The 22,325-nt window shown below is 42.2% G+C and overlaps 3 protein-coding genes across 5 annotated transcripts in view; 1 reads left to right on the top strand and 2 right to left on the bottom strand.

The window, feature by feature from the left end:
• LOC100068595 (protein disulfide-isomerase-like protein of the testis) overlaps window positions 1-2,189 on the bottom strand; it is a 32,793-nt gene extending 30,604 nt beyond the window's left edge. Inside the window, exon 1 of one of the 2 annotated variants that reach the window (XM_001500517.6) lies at window positions 1,915-2,189. The gene's annotated coding sequence lies outside the window, so the exon portion shown is untranslated. The remainder of the gene's footprint in view (window positions 1-1,914) is intronic. The other variant, XM_023616141.2, reaches the window with a different exon arrangement.
• REXO5 (RNA exonuclease 5) overlaps window positions 1-22,325 on the bottom strand; it is a 692,166-nt gene that overhangs the window by 532,709 nt on the left and 137,132 nt on the right. The gene's annotated exons all lie outside the window — the stretch shown is intronic.
• LOC100147307 (protein disulfide-isomerase-like protein of the testis) overlaps window positions 1-22,325 on the top strand; it is a 305,575-nt gene that overhangs the window by 164,105 nt on the left and 119,145 nt on the right. The window lies entirely within an intron of this gene.

Genomic DNA, 22,325 nt, shown 5'->3' with positions numbered 1-22,325 from the left:
CCAGTTCCCAGGGCCGGGCCTGCCCACAGTAATAAATAAGTGACTGTGTATTAGGCCAGTATTGGAGCTTTACTCTCACCGTCCCATTAATCCTCACGGTGCGGCTGAGAGGTGGGTACAGTCATGGTGCCCACTTCACAAATGTGGAGACCCACCCAAGATCACCCAGCTGGTGGATGAAGGAGCATGACCTGGGCTCAGGAATATCTAAGCCCAGTGCCCATGGTCTACACCAGGGGTCAGCAAACTATGACCTGCTGCCTGTCCTTGTGAAGACTGTTATCGGATCACAGCCACGCCCACTCCTTTACTATTGTCTGTGGCTGCTTTTACTACAATTCCCAGTTAAGTAGTTGCAACAGAGACTGTGTGTGGCCAGCAAAGCCAAAAATATCGATCATCTGGCCCTCTACAGGGAAAGCTTGCTGACCTCGGGTCTAAGTCACCAGACCACGCTGCCCTCACACCCGCACCTCAGATCCTGGACTTTGGCGATGTTCACAGATCCTCAGACTTGCAAAGCCCACCGTCAGAGTGTAGCATCCCCATCTGTAGAATGGGTGAATAGTCCCTGCATCCAGGGTCGTTGTGAGAACATGATGATGAGCACTTCTTATACCTAGATGCACATGAAAATTCTCTCGGGAGCTTTTAAGACAATACTGATGCTTCGTCTGACCAGTTAATTCGGAATTGCTCAAGGTGGGGTCTAGATATCTGTATGTTCTGAAAGCTCCTCAGAGGATTCTTTTGTTCTCTTTTTTAACTTTCTATGTGGTTATTCTCTTTGCTTTCTCCAGTTCACTCCCCACACAACAGTTAGCAATTTCTCTTTTAAACGTAACTTAGATCACATTGCTGTCTTGTTAAGGGGTCCATGACTTGTCATCACGTGCAATCCTACCCTGTGCTGGGTTCTATCAGGCCCCACTGGCCAGCTCTGGACCCCACTGTCCTTTTCACAGCGCACCAGCCATGCTGGTCTCCTTCTCTCTCCTCAAGCACACCTGCCTCAGGGCCTTTGCCTCTGCCTGGAACACCCTTACCCTGCTCTTCAGCCTTTTCTGGTCATTCAGGTTCCAGTGAAAACACCAGCAACTCAGAGGGATCTTCCCAGGCTGCTCTGTCTCCCCCTGCCTCTGCTTCCAGCGTTCTCGGCCCCATGACCCCTGTTTGCTTCAAATTGTGTATGATTATTTTCTTTTTTTTCTAAAGATTGGCACCTGAGCTAACAATTGTTGCCAATCTTTATTTTTTTTAACGCTTTATCTCCCCAAATCCACCCTGGTACATAGTTGTATATCCTAGTTGCATGTCCTTCTAGTTGTGGCATGTGGGATGCCGCCTCAACATGGCCTGACGAGCAGTGCCATGTCTGTGCCCAGGATCCGAACCAGCGAAGTCCTGGGCTGCCACAGCAGAGCATGCGAACTTAACCACTCAGCCACAGGGCCAGCCCCCTGATTATGTTTTAGTGTACCTTGTTTATGTTTCTAAACTTTTTAATGCAAGTGCCTTTCTTCGTGGCTGTTTCCTGCCTCCTAGGACAATGCCTGGCCCAGATTTGGAGCTCAATTAATGTTTCTTGAATTAATTAATGAATAAATGACCTAATTTAATTCTCACACAAACTCCACAGTCCATTTCAGTGCTTCTCAACCATGACTGGTATTAGAATCTCTCAGGGAGCTTTAAAAAATTACTGATGCTCAAGCCCAAACCCGATGGATTCAGTTTCATTGGTCTGGGGTGGGGTGAGTCTGGGCATCTTTTTTTCTTTAAGCCCCCTAGGTGATCCTAATGTGTAGCCATTTAGGCTGAAATCCACACTTACATCTGTGACCCCCTTGGCAGAAGGACGGCTGCCGGGGCAGGGCCCGTCAGTCAGAATTGCCACTTCACTCAAGCTCATACCTGCAGGAAGCCTGGTTACTCTCAGGCCCACTGGGGCCCTACCAGGGCTGGGCCAGTAAACTCTGGGGCACTTGAGGAAGGAAGTCGTGGCCTGAAGAACAGGCTCCTGGTTCCCTTTGTGACCTGAGCAGGACCCGCAGGCAGCTGGGTGTTCTCAAGAAATCCAGAGGCAGAAATGGAGTCCCTTCCTGGACACACTGAGGCCACAGCAGCCTCAGCCACAGTGTTCTGAGTTCCGGGGTGCTGGAGGCCCAGGGGTGGCCCTGGGGAAGAATGGGCCATTGTTGAGTAAGAGGGGCCCTGCCCTGCCCTTGCTGAGAGGAGCTTGCCCATGGACAAAGGCGGGGGCTGGGGGTCACATGGAGGGCCAGAAACAAAACACCCTGGGGCACGGTGTGGCATTGAATGCTCCTGAACTCAGGCATATAGATTGGAATTTGAATCTCAGCTCTTTTTTTTTTTTAATTGAAGTAACATTGGTTTATAACACTATTTAAATTTCAGATGTGCAGCATTATATTTCAACTTCTGAGTAGACTACATCCTGTTTACTGCCAAAAGTCTGGTTCCCGTCCGTCAACATACACATGTGCCCCTTTACCCCTTTCACCCTCCCCCCACCTCCCTTCCCCCTGGTAACCACCAAGCTGTTCTATGTATCTCTGTGTTTGTTGTTGTTGCTTTATCTTCCTCGTGTATGTGAAGTCATATTTGTCTTTCTCTGTCTGACTTATTTCACTTCACATAATACCCTCAAGGTCCATCCATGTTGTCACAAATGGCAAGATTTTGTCTTTTTTATGGCTGAGTAGTATTCCATTGTATATGTATGTACCACATCTTTATCCATTCATCATCAGTGGGCACTTTGGTTCTTTCCAAGTCTTGGCTATTGTGATAATGCTGCAGTGAACATGCGGGTGCATATATCTTTTTGAATTAGTGTTTTCATGTTCTTTGGATAAATACCCAGAAGTGGACCAGCTCTGTCCCTAAGCAGCTGTGTGGCCTTGGGCATGTCACTTATGCTTTCTGAGGCTCAGTTTCAGATGGATACAACTCACAGGGGTGTTGGAAGAGTTAAAGGAGATGATTCGTGCCAAGTGAGCTGCTCAGTACCTGGAAGGCAGAAGCCCTGCCTGGCCTCACCCCCTAGTGATAGTCATCTACACAGCGTACACACATGTCATCATCACATTGTACACCATAAATATATACAAGTTCATTTGTCCACAGACCTCAATAAAGCTGGAAAAAATAAAAATAAAGTGTGTTTAAAAAATATATTGAACATTAGAAAGTGATACATTCTGAGGAGGAACATCAAGCAGGGAATGGAGAGTGTGAGGTGTCAGACGGGAGAGGCATCCATTCTTGGTTAGGGAGCTCGTTGAAGGCTCGCTGAGCTGAGACCTGGGGGTGGCAAGGCAGTGACCCCTGTGGGAGGAGCGTCCTAGCAGAGAAACCAGTGAGCACAAAGGCATGAAGAGCACTGCCTGGAGTCAGCTTGCAGGGCCACACAAGAGGCTTAAGATTCAGGAACTTCACAAGCTGGTTGTTAAAACTTTGTTAGCTTGAAATTGGCCATGGTGAGAAGATTTACTCACAGATATTGGTGAACACTATAAGGGGACATTTTTGTTTGTTTGTTTGTTTTGCTGAGGAAGATTCCCACTGAGCTAACATCTGTTACCTATCTTCTTCTTCTTTTTTTTTTTCATGCGAGCCACCACCACAGCATGGCCACTGACAGATGAGTGGTGTAGTTCTGCTCCTGGGAACCAAACCCAGGACACCAAAGCAGAGCTCACCAAACTTTAACCATTAGGCCATAAGGGGACCATAAGGCCAAAGTGGGGACATTTTTGCTGTTGTTCACAGAGAGCCAGTTTACCAGCAGCTCAGCTGCAGGCCAGAATTTCAAAGAACAGGCAGCAGGGAGACCAGTGTAGTTAGAGCAGATTGGGCAAGGGGGTGAGAGAGGAGTAAGAGCCGTGCCATTGGGTGGGACCCTGCAACCACCTCTCAGGACTTTGGTGTTGACTCTGAGTGAGATAGGGAGCCGTAGGAGGGTTCGTTAAAAAATAGCTTTATTTCGATATAATTTAATATCATAAAATCCACTCATTGTAAGTGTGCAGTAACTATTATTATTACTATTTAGTAAATTTACAAAGTTGTGCAGCCATGACCATAATACAAATTTAGAACATTTCCATCACCTCCAAGAGCTCCCTCGTGCCCATCTGCAGTCATCTCCCGTTCACGTGCACAACCAGAGGCAACCACCGATCTACTGTCTGTCTCTGTACTAGAGGGTTTGGAGCAGAAAGGAACGGGGTTGAACTTATATTATTGTCATGATTGTATCCTTCCTGTACAATATCATAAACTTTCTGTTCCCTTTTCAGATGAGGTGGTGGCTTGAATTTTCAGGGAAAACCTCTACCAGGTCCAGGACACTCACCAGGCACTGGAGCTGGAATTTAATCTCCCAGCCACTGTGAGCTGTGAGCAAAGCTTGGCTCACTGGGTCAAAGTGTGCCGGCCAGTTGAGGCCAGTTGAAACCACTGTGTCCTCCACTGGCTTCTGGCTCTGCCCACTCTTGGCTGCCTTTGGGGCCAAAGTTTCCCCAGGAGGCAGAGTCAGCAAATTGCCTTCCCCACCAGGAATATTTACAGGCCTTAAGGCCTGTGTTCAGCTGAAGCAGAGCCTAGAAGTCATTTGCATTTCCTGGGAACGACTAGAACAAGGTAATGCGGAGAGAAATCCTTCAGTGACATGTGTCAGCTGCTCCTGAGGCCCTTGCTGATTAAGCCAAGAAGGAGGCACGACTGAAATGGCCTTACTGGAGAAGAAGTCCTGGGGATTCTAATTATCAGCTGTCAAGGGGCCAGGGCATCCAAGGTGGGAGGTGAAGGAAAAGGCTGGGGTAGAATTCCAGAGAGGTGAGGAGTGGGGAAGGAGAGGCCAGGGGCGGGGAGTCTGAGGCCACAGGCCCCAGAGCTGGCGGCCAAGCAGAGGCTGGGGCCTAGCGCTTTTTGGGAGGTGAGACCTGGAAGTCACTTGTCCTCTCCAAGCCTCACTTTATTTATCTGTAAAGTGGGGAAAATAACACATCATAGAGTTGCTATAAGGATTTAAGGAAATAATGTTTATAAAGCACTTTCCAAATGTTTGGTATGTGTTAAGCTTTCTGTAAGTGGCAGTTATCATTGTTGTGACACATTCTTATTGTTGGTTATTGCGTTAGTCCGTTTGGGCGGCTATAACAAGAGTACCATATACCAGGTGGTTTAAACAACATTTATTTCTCCCGGTTCTGGAGGCTGGGAAGTCCAGGATCCAGGTGCTGCAGGCGGATTTGGTGTCTGCTGAGAGCCCACTTCCTGGTTCATAGACAGCTGTCTTTTCATTGTATCCTCACCAGGCAGAAGCAGCAAGGGAGCTCTCTGGGGTCCCCTTTATAAGGGCTCCACGCTCAGGACCTAGTCACCTCCCAAAGGCCCCACCTCCTGATGCCATCACATTGGGGCTTAGGACTTCACATATGAATTTTGGGGGAACACAAACATTGAGTCTCTGGCAGTTATCATTATCATTTCTGCTGTTATTATTATTACCAAGAGGAACTTGGCGGAAGGAAACTGAACCTGGGGTTGCAGCCCCTAGGCCTCGGCTTCTCAAACTTTAATGTGCACACAGCGCCCTGGGGTTCCTGTTACAGCTCAGAGTCTAATTCCACACATGTCTGGGGTGGGGTCTGAGCTTCTGCAGGTGATGCTGGTGCTGCTGCTCCATAGACCACACTTTCAGTGGCGAGACTCTAAAACTGCACCGTCCAATGCAATAGCCACTAGCCACTTGTAGCTGTTGAGCACTTGAAACGTGGCTAGTCCAAACTGAAGTGTGCTTGTGAATATAAAATACACATAGGATTTTCAGGTCTTACTACAAAAAAAAGAATGTAAAATATCTTTTTAATAATTTCTTCTTATATTGATTATATATTACAATTATAGGATATATCTGGTTAAATAAAATTTATTATAATTAATTTCACCTGTTTCTTTTTACTTTTTGAATGCAGCTACTAGAAAATTGTACATTGCAGGTTGCTCACATCATACTTCTGTTGGACTGCACTAATCTAGAGCTTTCTTTGGCTTTGTCAGGCCAGTTCAGGATTTGCCAAAGGTTTTTTGAGGGATTCACTTTGAAGGACTGAGCCTTGGGAAATGGGCTTTGAGTGACTGACTTCAGACCCAAAGAGATCCACAGGCAGTGAGAGAAGCCTTGAACTGTAGAAATGTCCAGTAGTTAATTGTTCAATGTTATGATGCCATGTCCTGGAAGGATCCATGGCTGTGTCATGGCCTCAGGACTCTCCCTGGGAGAAGTCAGACAAGTCATGAACCCCTGGTTCATCCTAATGCATTTAGTTGTGATGAGTTGGTCAGGCCTGGTTTCCACAATGAAAGAAAATGAGCTTATGCTGTCCCAGTCACAAGAGACTGAGCGTGGGAGGGCACGTGGCGCATCTCATATGTGCTTTTCATGTTTATTTAGTTTGTTTACTAATGACTAGGAATACACAGCTGGGAGGAGAAGCTCAGAATTGCCAAAGACCTGCCAGCAGTCCAGAGTTTGGTTTTTCTTTGTCCCCTAATGGAGGGGGACAATCTGTGCATTTATGGACAAGGATGGGAGGGTACATTTGAATTTTGCCCTTTAGATTTCTGGGAAGGAAGAGAGGCAGAATGTCACGTGGGCTACTGGATAATGCATATTGCTTTCCCCTCTCAGGAAGCTGACAATGACAGATCATAAGCAGGTGGAAAGGGAGAAGCAGCTCTCAGGGGCAGAGAAGAAACTGAAATTGGCTGCAGAAAAAACGCAGAACTACAAGTGAGTTCAGCTCCTGCATACAAGCAGCTCATAAAACTCCTGTTAGATTCTTTTTAACTTTTGTATAACGTTTAGACCCAACTCATACACAAATATAAACAAATGTTCAGAATACATTTATATAGAGATTTCACACAAGAAAGACAAATAAGTTTTACAAATGTTAATTAATAGGGAAACAATGTAGCAATAGCTTTGATCCTACTGTACCTTTATAATCATATGAAATGTGTCTTATAGGATTGGATAATGAGTATAAGGGTAGAGTTCAGATAATGGGAACGTGGGCAGATTATTTAAAATAATCCTCAATATTGTGCTTTATCTGATGAAAGCCATTGTCACTCACAGGCCACAAATTGAAGAAATGCGAGAACAGGTGGAGCGAGCAGAGTCCACTTTCAGACACCAGGTAACCCACATTCTGCCCAAAGTTCCTGGATCCTTCAGCACCTAATACAGAGGGTTACAATGGCCCTTGGGAACCCTCAACATAGGGTTTTTATTGACATGTTGGCTTTTTCAGATTGCTGCTCATAAGAAGATGGACCAAGACAACTGAGTAAGAATTTTTTTTCTTTTTTTCCATTTTGTGCACAGTCTGACATGACGGCACATGGATGCGTTTTTCTCCCACAGCTCAGGGCTCGTGATTTAGAGAAGGTGATGGTGGAGCAGAGCAGGGAGCTTGCCCACTTGAAAAACACGTACAGGATGTTGACATGTGTTTTTTAAGGGTGTTTTGAGATTTTTAAGGTGAAGCTGTTTAGCATCTCACGGAGGAATTGGTGTTGTAATTCTTATTGAATCCATTCTTTCTCTATCCTCAAGATTGGCAGTAATCCAAAAATGGAGGCTCCCAGAGGAATACAGGAGGCAGAATCCAATCCTGGGAGGATCAGACAGTCAGGACCCTCCTCAGAGAGGTAAGGAACATGTTGCTGCAAAATCCACACAATCGACGTCTCGTTCCAGTGGGTAATTGTCACGTTTCCTGGAAACAATCCCATACGCTTACTGGAGAGAACAGCTTGTCTCGCAGGGGTGACCGGATGCTGTTTTCCACAGGTGCCCTCAGCCAGAAGGACCCTTTGGATCTGTCCCTTGTGAATAATGGAGCTCCCAGTCCTCCACTGATCGTGGACCCCCTCCAACCTCTTGGTTACTCTTAACTAGAGAGGTGTGTGCTGGATAGGAAGTGGGTCAGTGCCTCCTTCCCACCTTGAGACAACGTTGAAGCTTCTTTTATTTGAAAAAAATAACATGAACAACATTTTAGAATCGAGGCTGTAAGTCCTGATGAGAAAGAAATTTTCCTGATTTGTCTTTATGGATAAATCTTCTATACAAGATCTACTTTAAGACAGCAGGCATTTCTCTACTATTTTTGGAGGTACCTTTATTCTTTAAAAAAAATTTATATTGAGAACTATAGTACCCCATTAGTAAATTAAATGTCTATGTCATTTCACTCCACTAATGTTGTAAGGGCAACTCTAAACTTTACAACTAACGCCCCATAGCATTAATCTTTCCTTTCCTCATGACTATAATATTAGTCTCTTTAAGACCATTTCTGCTCATAAATACTTACATAATACCTGGTCAGATTTATAAGGCAGATTATCCATGGTCTAAAAGATTTAAAAAATCTACCTGTGGCTTGAAGAGAAGGACAGGTGCTCTTCGTGTTGAAGACTTATTGATATTATCCTGTTTAAGGATATTCTGATTTTAATCTTACTCTATGGTGAAATTGTGACTCCCCCTCATGTGTATTGGGAAACCTCTGTTTCGTCGTTGATTTCAGCTAGTTGAGCCTGGATCTGTCCACAGGCGGCTGATGAGTTATGAAAACCCATGAACCAGGGTCCTGTGGTGTCTTCCTCGAGGGTCAGGGGACCAGTCTCCTCCTCATCCTCATGGGTCACCTCAGGCATGTGGGGAACCCTCTGCTGCTGATAAGGGCCCTGAAGTGGGAAAGAGTGTCAGACAGTGGAGGAAGGCGTGGAGGGTTTGTTCTCCTTCCACACGGTCTGTGCAAACCCGACTAACCCTTCTCCCTCCTCTCTGTCCTTTATCACATCCAGGACCTGGTGCTGCAGCTCCCATGCGGAACAGCTCCCCCCACGGAGGAGGAGGATGAGGGCAAGGTAAATGCTGCAGTCACTTTCAGTGGTAACTCTTTCTGGAAGGTTTTCTGTGTGTATGCAGCAGCCCCTCTGGCCTTGTCTCTGGTTTGTGTGTTCCGTGGTACGTCTACCGTGTCATTTACTTTTCCGAAAGTAAAGTCTTCCCCAAGAGCCTTCGGTCTTCTCCACTCTCAGCTCTCATCTTTGGTGGTGACTCCAGAAGCTGTAAGTGCTTAGAGACTGAGGGCTGCTGGGCTTTTACTGTGTGTTTCTGGAAATAACATGAGGAGGATCATACCTAACTCCACACTTAGGTCTCCAGGCACAGCCGACTCCTTCCCAACCTCCTTTATGTGAGAACATTGCTGGGGCACTGAAACATGATTATTATCGTTATTTTACCACTTTCCTGTTCAGGCTAGGTCACTGACCTGTTTAGACAGTCTGCTGTAATCTTCACAACTGAAAAATGTGAAAAGTCACATACAGGTTAACTTTATATTGTGTGCTTTGCAATTCTGAATGCTCTTATTCAAAGTCAATATTTTTCTAAATTTCATAATTCATCACTGTCCCATTTGTTTGGAAATGTTCTGATGCAGAGTTTTCCAGTCATACACTTGCTAAAATATTCTGAATTATTGGAAACCTCTTAGTTGTAATAAAAAATGTAACCTGGAGGTGAATTAGTGAAAAGTGAAAGTCAGACCTGTTGTGCCGATTTCCAGAAAAGACCCTATGTTGTAGTCACACAACCAGGTTTTTTATGGCCTGTGTATCTGTTATAGCTGGTAAATCTTCCGATCATACCTTATTGGACTTTTCCACATTGATGTCAAAATAGATTTATTTTAATTCTGTCCCTTAGAATTCCAAACATATTTTGCCATACGACAAAACTAGTCATCTTGCCATAGTGTACTTCAAACTTGCTATTACCTGTAAAATAAGATAAATACTAGAGCTGGGCCTAATGGACTTCTATAGGTAACATTGTTCCTCTCAGAAAAGACTTTCCCAGCTTCCCTGCAGGATGCAGGAATCCTCACCTCCTCAGAGGTCTTTGTGGCCAATGGGCAGTCCCTCCTGAGAGGGAGCAGGGTTAGCAGAGAGAATCAGCAGGGCCGTGCTGGCAGAACTGGTATTGACTCCTGCTGTGCCTTTTGCAAGCCGTGTGACCCTGGAAGAATGACCTAATTCCTCTTAAGGGCTTTGTTCCCTTACATTTAGAGCAGGATGTCATTCTTACCTTGCTGAGTTCTGAGAATCAGAGATAGGACATGAAAAGCATGTAGAAGTTTCTCTCATGAGCAGCTATGATTCCATGTGTGGAGGATGGACTTAGATATAAAATAAACAACCTCACTCTACACCTCAAGGAACTAGAAAAAGAACAAACTGAGCCCAAGTTTAGCAGAAGAAAGGAAATTATAAAGGTTAGAGCAGAAATAAATGAAATGGAGAACATGAAAACAACAGAAAAGATTAACAAAACTAAGAGTTGGTTCTTTGAAAAGATAAACGAAATTGAAAAACCTTTAGCTGGACAAATCAAGGGAAAAATAGAGAGGGCCCAAATCAACAAAGCTATAAATGAAAGAGGGGACAGTCCAACTGATAGCACAGAAATACAAAGGATCATAAGAGGCTACTGTGAACAACTATATGCCAACATACTGGACAACCTAGAAGAAATGGATGAATTCTTGGAAACATACATTCACAAGACTGAATCAGGGAGAAGTAGAAAGTCTGAACAGACTAATTACTAGTAAGATTGAATCAGTAATGAAAAAAACTCCCTATGAAGAAAAGCCCAGGACAAGACTGCTTCACTGGTGAATTTTACCAAACATTTAAAGAAGAATTAATGCCAATCCTCCATCTCTTCCAAAAAATCAAAGAGGAAGGAACACTCTCAAACTTGTGTTACGAAGCTAACATCATCCTTATACCAAAGTCGGAAAAGGACACTACAACAAAAGAAAACTACAGGCCAATATCCCTGATGAACATGGATGCAGAAGTTTTCAAGAAAACACTAGCAAAATGAATTCAGCAGTACTTTAAAAGTATTATACACCATGATCAAATGGGATTTATCCCTGGGATGCCAGAATGGTCCAACATATGCAGATCAATAAATGAGATCCATCACATTAATAGAACAAAAGAAAAAAATCATATGATTATCCCAATAGATGCAGAAAAAGCATTTGACAAAATTCAACATTTGTTTATGATAAAAACTCTTAATGAATTAAACATAGAAGGAATGTACCTCAACATAATAAAGCCCTCATGTGACAAGGCCACAGCTAATATCATACTCAATGGTAAGAGGTTGAAAGATTTTCTTCTAAGATCAGGAATAAGACAAGGGTGCCCACTCTCATCACTCCTATTCAACATAGTAACGGAAGTCCCAGCCAGTGCAATCAGGCAAGAAAAATAGATAGAAGGCACCAGAATTGGAAAGGAAGAGGTAAAATTTTCTCTATTTGGAGATGACATGATTTTATATATAGAAAATCCTGAAGTCTCCACAAAAAAACTATTAGAACCAATCAAGAAATACAGCAAAATTACAGGATACAAAATGAACACACAAAATCAGTAGCCTTTCTATACACTAACAGTGAATTATCTGAAAAAGAAATAAAGAAAATGATCCCATTTTCAATAGCATCAAAAACAATAAAATACTTCAGAATTAACTTAACCAAGGAGGTGAAAGATCACTACACTGAAAATTACAAAACATTGATGAATGACGTTGAAGAAGACACAAATAAATGGAAAAATATCCCATTTATGTTCATGGAACCTCTCACTAGGCCGTGCTGAGGTGGCTTCCCACATAGCACAGCCACAGGCACTCACAACTAGAATATATAACTACATACTGGGGGGGCTTTGAGGAGAAGAAAAAGAAAAGAAAAGAAAAAAAAGATTGGCGACAGATGTTAGGTCAGGTGCCAATCTTTAAAAAAAAAAGATTCCAATGTCATTTTTGCATAAGTAGAAAAAACAATCCCCAAATTTATGTGTAACCACAAAAGACTCTGAGTATACAAAGCAATCCCAAGAAAGAAGAACAAAGCAGGAGGCATCACACTTCCTGACTTCAGTTATGTTATAAAGCTATAGTAATCAAAACAGTATAGTGCTCACAGAAAAATTGACACAAGACCAACAGAATAGAATTGAGACCCTAAAAATAAGCCCATGCATATATAGTCAGCTAAGATTTGACAAAGAGGCCAAGAATACTCAATGGAGAAAAGACAGTCTCTTCAATAAATGATGCTGGAAAAATTGGACATTCCCATGTAAAAGAAGGAAACTAGACGCCTATCTTATACCACTCACAAAAATTAGCTTGATAGGGATTAAAGACTTAAATGTAAGACCTGAAACTATCATTCCATCTCATTCTCACTGCTCTTAATATGGAAAGATGAAGCTTTTGTGGTGGGGAAGGGCAGGGTGGAGAGTGTTCCTGGAAATAGATGCCTGTTTGTCTGGAACATACATTCTTTAGTAGTCTCGAATTGTCTCTCTGATCCTCTAGGACTTACCCCTTACTGCCCTACTTTTGCAGACACAAGCGGTTGATGTGTGGTGACAATAATTTGTTGCCTTGACTTCTATAACTACCATAAGCTCTCCATGGAACCCACTGGGAGGGGTAGGGTTTTGTGGCACTGATACTACTCTTTTGAAACCTGGTGGAGGGGAAGGTGACAAGTATTGTTCCTGCTTCAATGAGGGTCAGCTTTTGTTGCAGTTGGTGTTTTTGCCCATAATATTAACATGTTTCAAAACTTTAACTCTGTTCCACAGGTCAATATGGCTGCAAGAACACATGCTCCTTTCCCAGAATTGCCCTAAATGCCCTACCCATGGGTTGCCCTTTACCGCTACTCAAGGGCTGTGGGCCACCTCCACCTCCTCCACACTAGCGGCCTCTGGGACTTCAACCATTGGCACTACCTCTACCAATTGGTAAGATGATCTGAACACTAAGTGTTGACTTGTAGAGCATAGTCATCTTTTTCTTGTGGAGTCTTTGGAGATGTAGAGATGGCACTACAGAGCTTTGCAATGCAAGTGTAAACCTAGCTGAGGACATTCTAATGTTCCTCAAGTTTCTCAGGACATACATAACATGGGCTGTGTCATTCCTCTGTCCTGAGCTGACAGTAGGTGTCTCTTGTGGAGAAGGAAAGAGGCTTTTTACAGAAAGGCACAAAGAGAAGTTCTGCAGATGCTCATTGTTTAGAGACCATGTGCCGGGCTCTGTGGGGGATGAGGCGCACCCCTAACTTCAAGGGCTTGATGTGTCCTAGAGCAGAGAGGGACATTTCCATTAAAGAGCTTCTATTCACCATGATGGAAGCACCAGTGAAGGGCTCCAGAGAACAAAAGAGGGAGATGTGAATCTCACCAGGATGAAAGGGGAAGTTGTGGCAGAGAAGGAGGAATTGAGGAGAGGCCTGGTGGGAGTTGGCTGGGTTCCCTTAGATGGAGCTGGAAGGCCATTCCCAGCAGGGCAAGCAGCTTGAGCAGGGAGTGTGAAGGCAGCGTGAGGTCCACGCAGAGCCACTGCGTGTTTTCCAGTCACACAGTGTAGGCAATGCAGTTATCCTCACCAAGATGTCACTGTTGCCATAAAGCCCTTGGTTCATAATCTAAATAGAGATCTTGTTTCCCTTGGACTTCTGAAAGTTCTGGGTCTGTGTGACAGAAAAAACCCCTGGAGGTTTGGCGATTTTACTTGGTTCTTTCAGGATACTGTGTCTGCCTGAGATTATTGTGCCCCCGTGAGACTAAGAGTGCAGACAGGATCTAGATCAGCCGAGCGGCTGCCTTGGCCTTCAGTGAGTCGGACTCTGTGGGGGATTCAAGGTTGATCAGCAGCCACCCCTGCTGGACCCCTCTCACCACATCCCTGCATCCTCCAGTCACCACCCCTGACTGTCAGCTTTGCATCTCCCTAAGCTTACCACACAATATCCCAGTTCTTTGCCTGTGTTCCTGCCCCTAATACCAGCTCTCAGTGGGGCCTGCTCAGAGGCTCAGCCCGGTTGTCTGTGAGATGGGGTAATACTGGTTCCTGAGGTCATTGTGAGGAAGATGAGATTAAGTGCATAATGAAAGTGTCTTGCAAAATGGCTGGGGCATGTTGGCACTCACCATTCTCAGTGTACAAATGAAAATATCTCCACACAGAAGATTATCAGAAGATGGTCACTGAAGTACATTCAACTAAACTAAGGGCATAAGAGCTCAGGCCCAGAGATGCACAATCCTTGTTTCAAAGATAAGGCAAAGAGTCCCCTTTTTCCTAGTGAAATTCAGGGCCTGCCGGTTAAAGGAGGAAAAGATAATTATGAGAATGTGTTCAGAGATCTGTACCTGAGATGTGAAGACAGTTATCTTCCATTAAATACAGACACACAGATGCAGCCACACACTAAAGTTTCGTCAGAAGCCACAGATATTTTATAGAAGACAAATGTATACAGGAAGAAATAAGCTCACAATGAAATAAGCCCAATTCTCTTTGCCTTATGTGACAATCATTTTGAAGGAGGACCCTGAGCTGTGATAAACAAGTTATGCCACTTTATTATGGTTTTCCCTTCCTGATTCTGCCCCCTCCACTTTTATTTCTCCTGTTGTCACCCCTAATACACTCTTTACAGCTCTAACTCAGTATTAGTGTTTGCCTCTTGAAGGACCAACTGACTCATCCTATGGAGTGTACACAGTGTGATTCTTGTACATACAGTTTAAAGACAGGCAGAAACATTGGTGATGGATAATAGAAGCAAGATTACCCTTTGTGGTGGTATTAACTACAAGGAAGCCTGAGGGAGTCTTCTGGGGTGGTGGAAACATCCTACATCTAGATCTATGTGGTTGTGCTACTTTATTCTAGAAATATTCATTGCCTGGTGCCTGCCAGTCACAGAGGTGCCTCGTGATCAGATAGACAGTTTATGTCCCTAGTAAGTGGCCTATTTCTAGTGGTGGGGAAGGATTAGGGGCCAGGAGTGGCCATGGGAGACCAGTAAGGAGGCCCCACAGTTGGCCAGGCCCCATCAGTGCCCTTGCACCAGGATGCCAGCTCTTCCCAAATGGCACCAAGTGTAGGAGTGCTGTGAAGGAAGCTTAAGTGGGAGCAGAGACTTCTTGACAAGTCCAGTGAACTCCATAATCCTCCTGCAATTTTCTTAGTGAGGGATGAGCGAGGCAGAAGTCAATAGCTAGAGACACCTTGAACAGGGCTGGAGTGGAGCAGTGGGCCTGAGAGACTGAGGCAGAGAAAGGGACAGGCAGAGAGTAGAGACAGAGAGATGTATAAAACTGGAGTATCTGCCTCTAAGGATAGAGACGAGGGCTGGCTAAGGAAAGATAAACTCTCAGCTCAAGTACCCAAGACATCCACCTTACTCTCAAATACCTAATAGAGGAGGACCATGCTTTTTGCCATAATTGGTAAGGCAGCTGGTACCATTTCATTAAAATTAATCCAATTATAAAGCTTTAATCATTAAAATAGTGCAATAAAATTATATGAATAGACAGACAAATACTATAGAAGAGGAAGTCCAAGGTAGACTGAAATACTTACAGGAATATAGATTATGAGAGAGGAGGCCTCTCAGTGCAGGGTGTTCAGACACCTGGGCAACGATCTGAAAACTAGGAAATTAAAGTTTAGCTCATACTTCAAAATCAACATTAACATAAATTACAAATGGATCATGATTTACCATTTAAATAAAAAGCATATGTTTTCATGGGGGTAAACCCATGAAGTCAAGTCTCATTGAATTATGCCCTTTAAATGGAGGCCATTTGTTATATATAAATTATACCTCATTAAGGTTGCTTAAAAAACATAAAAATACTAGAAGAATTGTAGGAGAATTCCTTTATAATCTTGAAATGGGTGGATGATGGGAATTTTTCTGACCATGTTTCAAAAATCCAAAAAGACATTAAAAATTTAAGAAATTTGACTACATTAAATTGAAAAACATCTACATGGCATAAAACACCATAAGAAAAATCAAAAGACAAGGCAAACTCAGAAAATATTTTCAACTCAGAGCACAGAAAAAGGAATGGCCTCTCAAATATATAAAGAGTTTGAAAGTAAGAAGAAAAAGCCAAACAACACATTAGGAACACAGGCTTAGAAGAGCAGAGTTTCACAGAAAAGGAAAACAAAATGGCTTCTAAACACATCCCCAAATGATCGGCTTTACTGACAGTAAGAGAAATGCAGATTAAAACCACACTGGATGTAACTTTTTACGTCTTTGATGAATGAAAAATGCACAAGTTTGAAAACACACTGTGTCCTGTGTCAGGCAAGCCTGGGAAAGGCAGGACTAGGATGCTCTGCTGGGGGAGTGTAACTGCAAACTGGCACGATTCGCATGAGAGGAGGTCTAGCAAAAGTAGACAGGCGTCTACCCTATAACCCAGCCTTTCGATGAAACAAGGTGAAAACTAGTGTATAGAGAGCCTACCTCTGCGAAAAAGGAGACATTGTTTCTTACCTGTGAATAAAATACAACTAGACCGCCGTATAAGGAATTAGGAAGAGAGGCTCTAGAGAAGTAGAAGGGAACCAGCCTTTAGTTGATAGTTTTCCAGATGACAAGGCGCCCCGGCCTTGTTAGAGAACTGAGCGATACCCAGAGAGCCTGCATTCTGAGCTGGATGTAGCAATTCTAGGAGACTTTGAGGTCATGTTTCTCGGAGATGAGATGAGGATATTCTATGTGTGGGACACATGCTCTATGTGTATTTGTGGATATTTGGCTACACAGAGGAGTAGACTGTGACAGAATCTGTTAGTTGTCTCTCAACATTCATGCCCTCCTCTTGCTCATAGAGATGGAATCTCTATTTCTTAGCTGAGCGCACAGCAACTCAGAAGAAACATCACGTTTCCCAGCCTCTCTGGAGGCTAGTGCAGCTGTATGGCTAGATTTGGATGACTGGAATGTGAGCAGAAGCAACGTGTGAACATTCCTGGTTATTCACTTAGGCCAGGGAATGTCCTTCCCTTCCCCCACCCGCACTTCCTACCGCCTGGAAGGTGGACACGATGGTTAGTCCTCTCAGCAGTACCCTGGAGATGGTGGAGCAACTTTACAGAAGGAGCCTGGGTCCCTGAGAGGGTGAGCTGCTAAACCAGTAGGGACTGCATATGCCCAGACTATTAAGTGAGGAAGAAATGAGTTTATTATTTTGTTCTTGAAGCAACCAAACCTATATCTAAGCAATACACCACAGCAAGGAATTTCTTCATCTTGAAGGCAGTGGGAAGCTGTTGACAGGATGTGAACTAGATGATTTATAGGAATATTTTAGCTGTAATGGTAAGATTTGATAATTCCATTTATGTGCAGTTCTGTTATAAGCAAAATGAATCTACAACGGCAGAAATCAAATCGGTAGGTGCCTGGGGCCAGGGTGGGGCAGTAACTGCAAAGAAGGACAAGGAGACATTTTGCAGACTATAAAAATGTCCCATATCTTGATTATGGTGGTGGTTCTTATTCGTATAATCAGAAAACCAGTAAGCCATTCCCAATTTTCAAAAGGGATGTCTCAGAGTTCATAAGAAATATTGCAAAAACAACTGTGTACAAAGGTAAACTCTTATCCCCAAAAAGCCTTCGAAGGAATAAAAATTGTAGATTTTAGACATTAGACATTCTGTATTTTCAAAGTAAAAGATATTCTCCTAGCACAATAGTACACAGTCAAATTAGAAAATTGTCAAATAGAGATACATTTGGAAAAAGAATAAAAAATTGCCTCATCTACTATAATTATTATTTTTACCATTTCATGGCATTTTTGTGCAGCATATTTTTCATTCTGTGTGTGAAGCATATACACTTTTAACTACATTATACAGAATGTCATGATTTCTGCTGTTTTCCACTTGACATTAGACTGAGACCACTGTCCATTATCCTGCAATGTCTTTGAAACATCTGAATTTTAAGAGCTGCCTAGTATTCTGTTGTATGGGTGTACAATAATTTAACAATTCCCCTACCATGTATCATTTAGGTTCTTGTCATGTGACTATAATAATTATTGCTCCATTGAATATCTTAGCCTAAGGTCTTTTAATGTATGTCTGGTTGTTTCATTATAAGTAGATCACTAGAAGTGGAATTATACTCTTTAATGAATCCAAAACGTATGACACCTTTCAGAATTAATAATTCCTTAAAAATCTTTACATATTTTATTCAACTAAAAAACATCTCCTGAGCCAGTCCTGGTGGCCTAGTGGTTAAAGTTCAGCACTCACAGTTTCGGCAGCCTGGGTTCGCTTCCCACTTGCAGAACCGCCACCTGTCTGTCAGTGGCCATGCTGTGGTGGTGGCTCACATAGAAAAACTAGAATGACTTACAACTAGGATATACAACTATGTACTGGGGCTTTGGGAAGGAAGAAAAAAAGAGGAATATTGGCAACAGATGTTGGCTCAGGGCAAATCTTGCCCTACAAAACAAAACAAAAAACCCACAAGTACTTGGAAGTGGCCATAAATTTTTTTTTTAAACCAAACGTCTCCTATAAAACATTTGAGGTTTCTGTATTAAGTAACCTGATTACAGAGAAATCAAGACTGAAGTAGTGGGACACAGAAAGGGCCTGGAGTATGAAGAAAGATAGCAGCAGCTCAGCAGCGTAACTGCAGGTACAGGACTCCCTTCCCTCACACGTCCCCCCAAATTACAGGCAAGAATCTGCCAAACAGACAAAAAGGAAAGAAAAACTCAGATTACAGAAATCAAGGCAGAAAGGACCAAGACGATTCTGTACTGATTGCGTATCGTAAGAGTATTGCAGTAATATGGTACAAAATCACAGTCATCTGCATTGGTCTACACATTCACTCATACACAGTCTTGGAATCAATGAACACATCAACATCTTGCTCTTCTGTGGCCATCTTTCCCCATTCATAGATTTCCTCAAGAATCTCCATATTCATTGTCATGGTTTTGCAGTCTGCTTCCCTTTCAGCTGTTGTAGACCTCAGTGAATTGAGGTCATCTTCCAATTTCCTTTTGCGTTCTGTAAAGGATTAAATGTTTGTCCTCTGTGTATGTCTACATAGACCTCTGAACACGGTTGGGGTGGTGAGAAGAGAGGGGTGAGAATCCAGAAGGCAGGAATCCATTATTTACCTTTCTCATGCAATATCCTTTCCTCTATATGGGGCTTTCTTCCCAAAAGGCAACATACTTTTCAGTACCTGTGAATCAGTGCCCTCACCTTACAGTGTAGGAGTTTCAGATCATCCTCAACTGCTGGTATTTCAGTATTCCCATAAGAATTCCACAGAGAGAACTATTGTTAAAAATGAGGCATAGTAAGAACTTCCCAGAAGCAATTAGGCTATTCTATAAAGATATTCTACCCAGGAGACATCCATCATCTCTGTCATTTTCATTTTCTGTTTCAGATCACTTGAAAAACAAGATAATTTGCTTTATCCGTCTTGCTGCTTAACACTCTATTTTCTTGATCCTAGAACTCTCCAAGAAACTACACACTTATTTCATCATGCTCAACATTAAAAGAGAAAATAAATCAGCTAGCATGATTAAGAGTACTTGGCTTTTAAAAATTGCGTTACAACTTATAGACCATAAAGGTCACTCTTAAAATGTACAATCCAGTGGTTTTTAGTATTTTACAAACTTGTGCAACTATCACCACTATCTAATTCCAGAACATTTTCATTAACCTCAAAAGGAACCCCAATACCTTTATCAGTCACTCTCCAGTTTCCCCAAACTTCTACCACCCCACCCGCCTCCTTGGCAACTACTAATGTACTTTCCTTCTCTAATGGATCTGCTGATTGTAGACATGTCATATAAATGGAATTATACAACTTATAGCCTTTCGTGTCTGTCTTTTTCACATAGCAAAATATGTTCAAGGTTTATCCATATGGTAGCATGTATCAATACTTCATTTCCTTTTACCGCCAAATAACATTCCACTGTATGGATGTACTACATTTTACTTATCTGTTTATCAGTTGATGGACAGTTGGGTTGTTTCCACATTTTGTCTATTATGAATAATGCTATTATGGATATTTGTGTACAGATTTTTGTGTGGATGTATGTTTTCATTTCTGTTGGATATATACCTAGGAGTGGGATTGCTGGATCATATGGTTATGCTATGATTAACATTTTGAGGAAATACCACGCTGGTTTTCAGAGTAACTGCATCATTTTACGTTCCCGTTACCAATATACAAGCCTCCCACTTTCTCCACATCCTCACCAACACTTCTTACTGCCCATGATTTTAATTGTGGCCATCCTAGTGGGTGTGAAGGAGTATCTTATTGTAGGTTTGGGGTTTTTTTCCCTTTAATTAACAGCGTCCCGTCTTGCCTTCCCCCCAGCCCCTGGCAACCACCATTCTGCTTTCTGTTTATTTGAATTTGACTACTCTAGATACCTTTGTAAGAGAAATCATAGCATATTGTCTTTTTTGTCTGGTTTATTTCACTCAACATAATATCCTCAAGGTAGTCCATGTCATAGCATGTGTCAGAATTCCTTCCTTTTTAAGGCTGAATAATATTCCACTATTTTGTGTATGTATCACATTATAATATATATGAATTATATATATTAGTTACATTTAAAATGTGATATATGTATATATATATGTTTGTTTATCCATTCATCTATAGGAAGACACTTGTGTTGCTTCCAGCTCTGGGCTGTTGTAAATAGTGTTGCAATAAATATGGTGTGCAAATACCTCTTTGAGATCCTGCTTTTAATTCTTATGGATGTATACCCAGAAGTGGGAATGCAAGATCATATGGGAATTTTGTTTTTATTTTTTTGAGGAACCACCACAGTGTTTTCCATAGTGGCTGCACCATTTCACATTTCCACCATCAATGCTCAAAGGTTCCAATTTTCCACAGTTTCACCAACGTTTCATTTCATTCATTTGTTTTGATAGTAACCATTACAATGTATGTTGAGGTGATATCTCACTGTAGTTTTGGTTTACAATTCCCTAATTGTTAATGTTTTTATCATCTTTTAATATGCTGGTAGAACAATTGTATATCATCTTTGGGGGAATGTCTGTTCAAGTCCTTTATCCATTTTATAATGGCGATATGCATTTTTTGTTGTTATTGAGTTTTAGAAGTTCTAATGGATTCTGGATAATAGTTCCTTATCAAATATATGATTTGAAAATATTTTCACCCATTCTTTAGGTTGCCTTTTCATTCTAAGTGTATCCATTGATGCAAGGGAATTTTGAATTTTGACGTAGTCCAATTTTTTTTACTTCTACTGTTGCTGCCTGTGCTTTTGGTGTATGATCCAAGTCATCCTTGACAAATCCAGTGTCAGGAAGTATTTCTTGTGTTTTCTTCCAAGTGTTTTATAGTTTTAGATCCTTGATCCTTTTTGAGTTAATATTTTTATATGGCATAAGGTAAAGTTCCAACTACATTCTTTTGCATGTGGATATCCAGTTTTTCCAGTACATTTGTTGAATAGACTGTCCTTTCCCCTTGCATTGTCTTGGTACCCTTCTCAAAAATCATTTCACCATCAATGGGAGGGTTTATTTCTGTGATCTATGTTCTATAATCTGTCTATATTCTAGTACCAAACTGTTTTGATTACTGTAGCTTTGTAATAACGTTTGAAAACCAGAGGTTAAGACCTGCAACTTTGTTCTTCTTTTTCAAGATTGTTTTAGTTGTTTGGGATCCCTGGAGATTCCATATGAATTTTATGTTGGATTTTTCTATTTCTACAAAAAATGCTATTGGAATTTTGATAGGGATTGCATTAAACCCGTAGATTGCCTTTGGTAGTATTAACATCTTAACAATATTGTCTTCCAATCCATAAATACAGGATGTATTTCCATTTATTTGAGTCTTCTTTCATTTCTGTCAGCAATTTTTTGCAGTTTTCTGTGTACAAGACTTTTACCCCCTTTGGTTAAGCTTATTTTTAAGTATGTTATTCTTTTTGTTGCTATTGTGATTGTAATTGTTAATTTCCCTTTCAGATTGTTCACTGTTAGTGTATAGAAATGTAACTCATTTTTGTGTGTTGGTTTTGTAACCTCACTACTTTGCTGCCCCCCTGTATGATGAACTGTTCTCTTTAGTAAGTGCTTAGGATTATTTCTGGGCAGCACAATTATCACAGGAACAAGAAGCATGCAATGCGGATTTTGCAGCAGAAATTCAGCTGCTGCTCTTCACAACATGCTCCCAGATCTCTGTGGAGGGTTCTGC

This window comes from Equus caballus, chromosome 13 (assembly GCF_041296265.1).
Source record: "Equus caballus isolate H_3958 breed thoroughbred chromosome 13, TB-T2T, whole genome shotgun sequence".
In the NCBI taxonomy this organism is placed as follows: Eukaryota; Metazoa; Chordata; class Mammalia; order Perissodactyla; family Equidae; genus Equus; species Equus caballus.
This window is presented reverse-complemented; position numbering and strand designations above follow the sequence as displayed.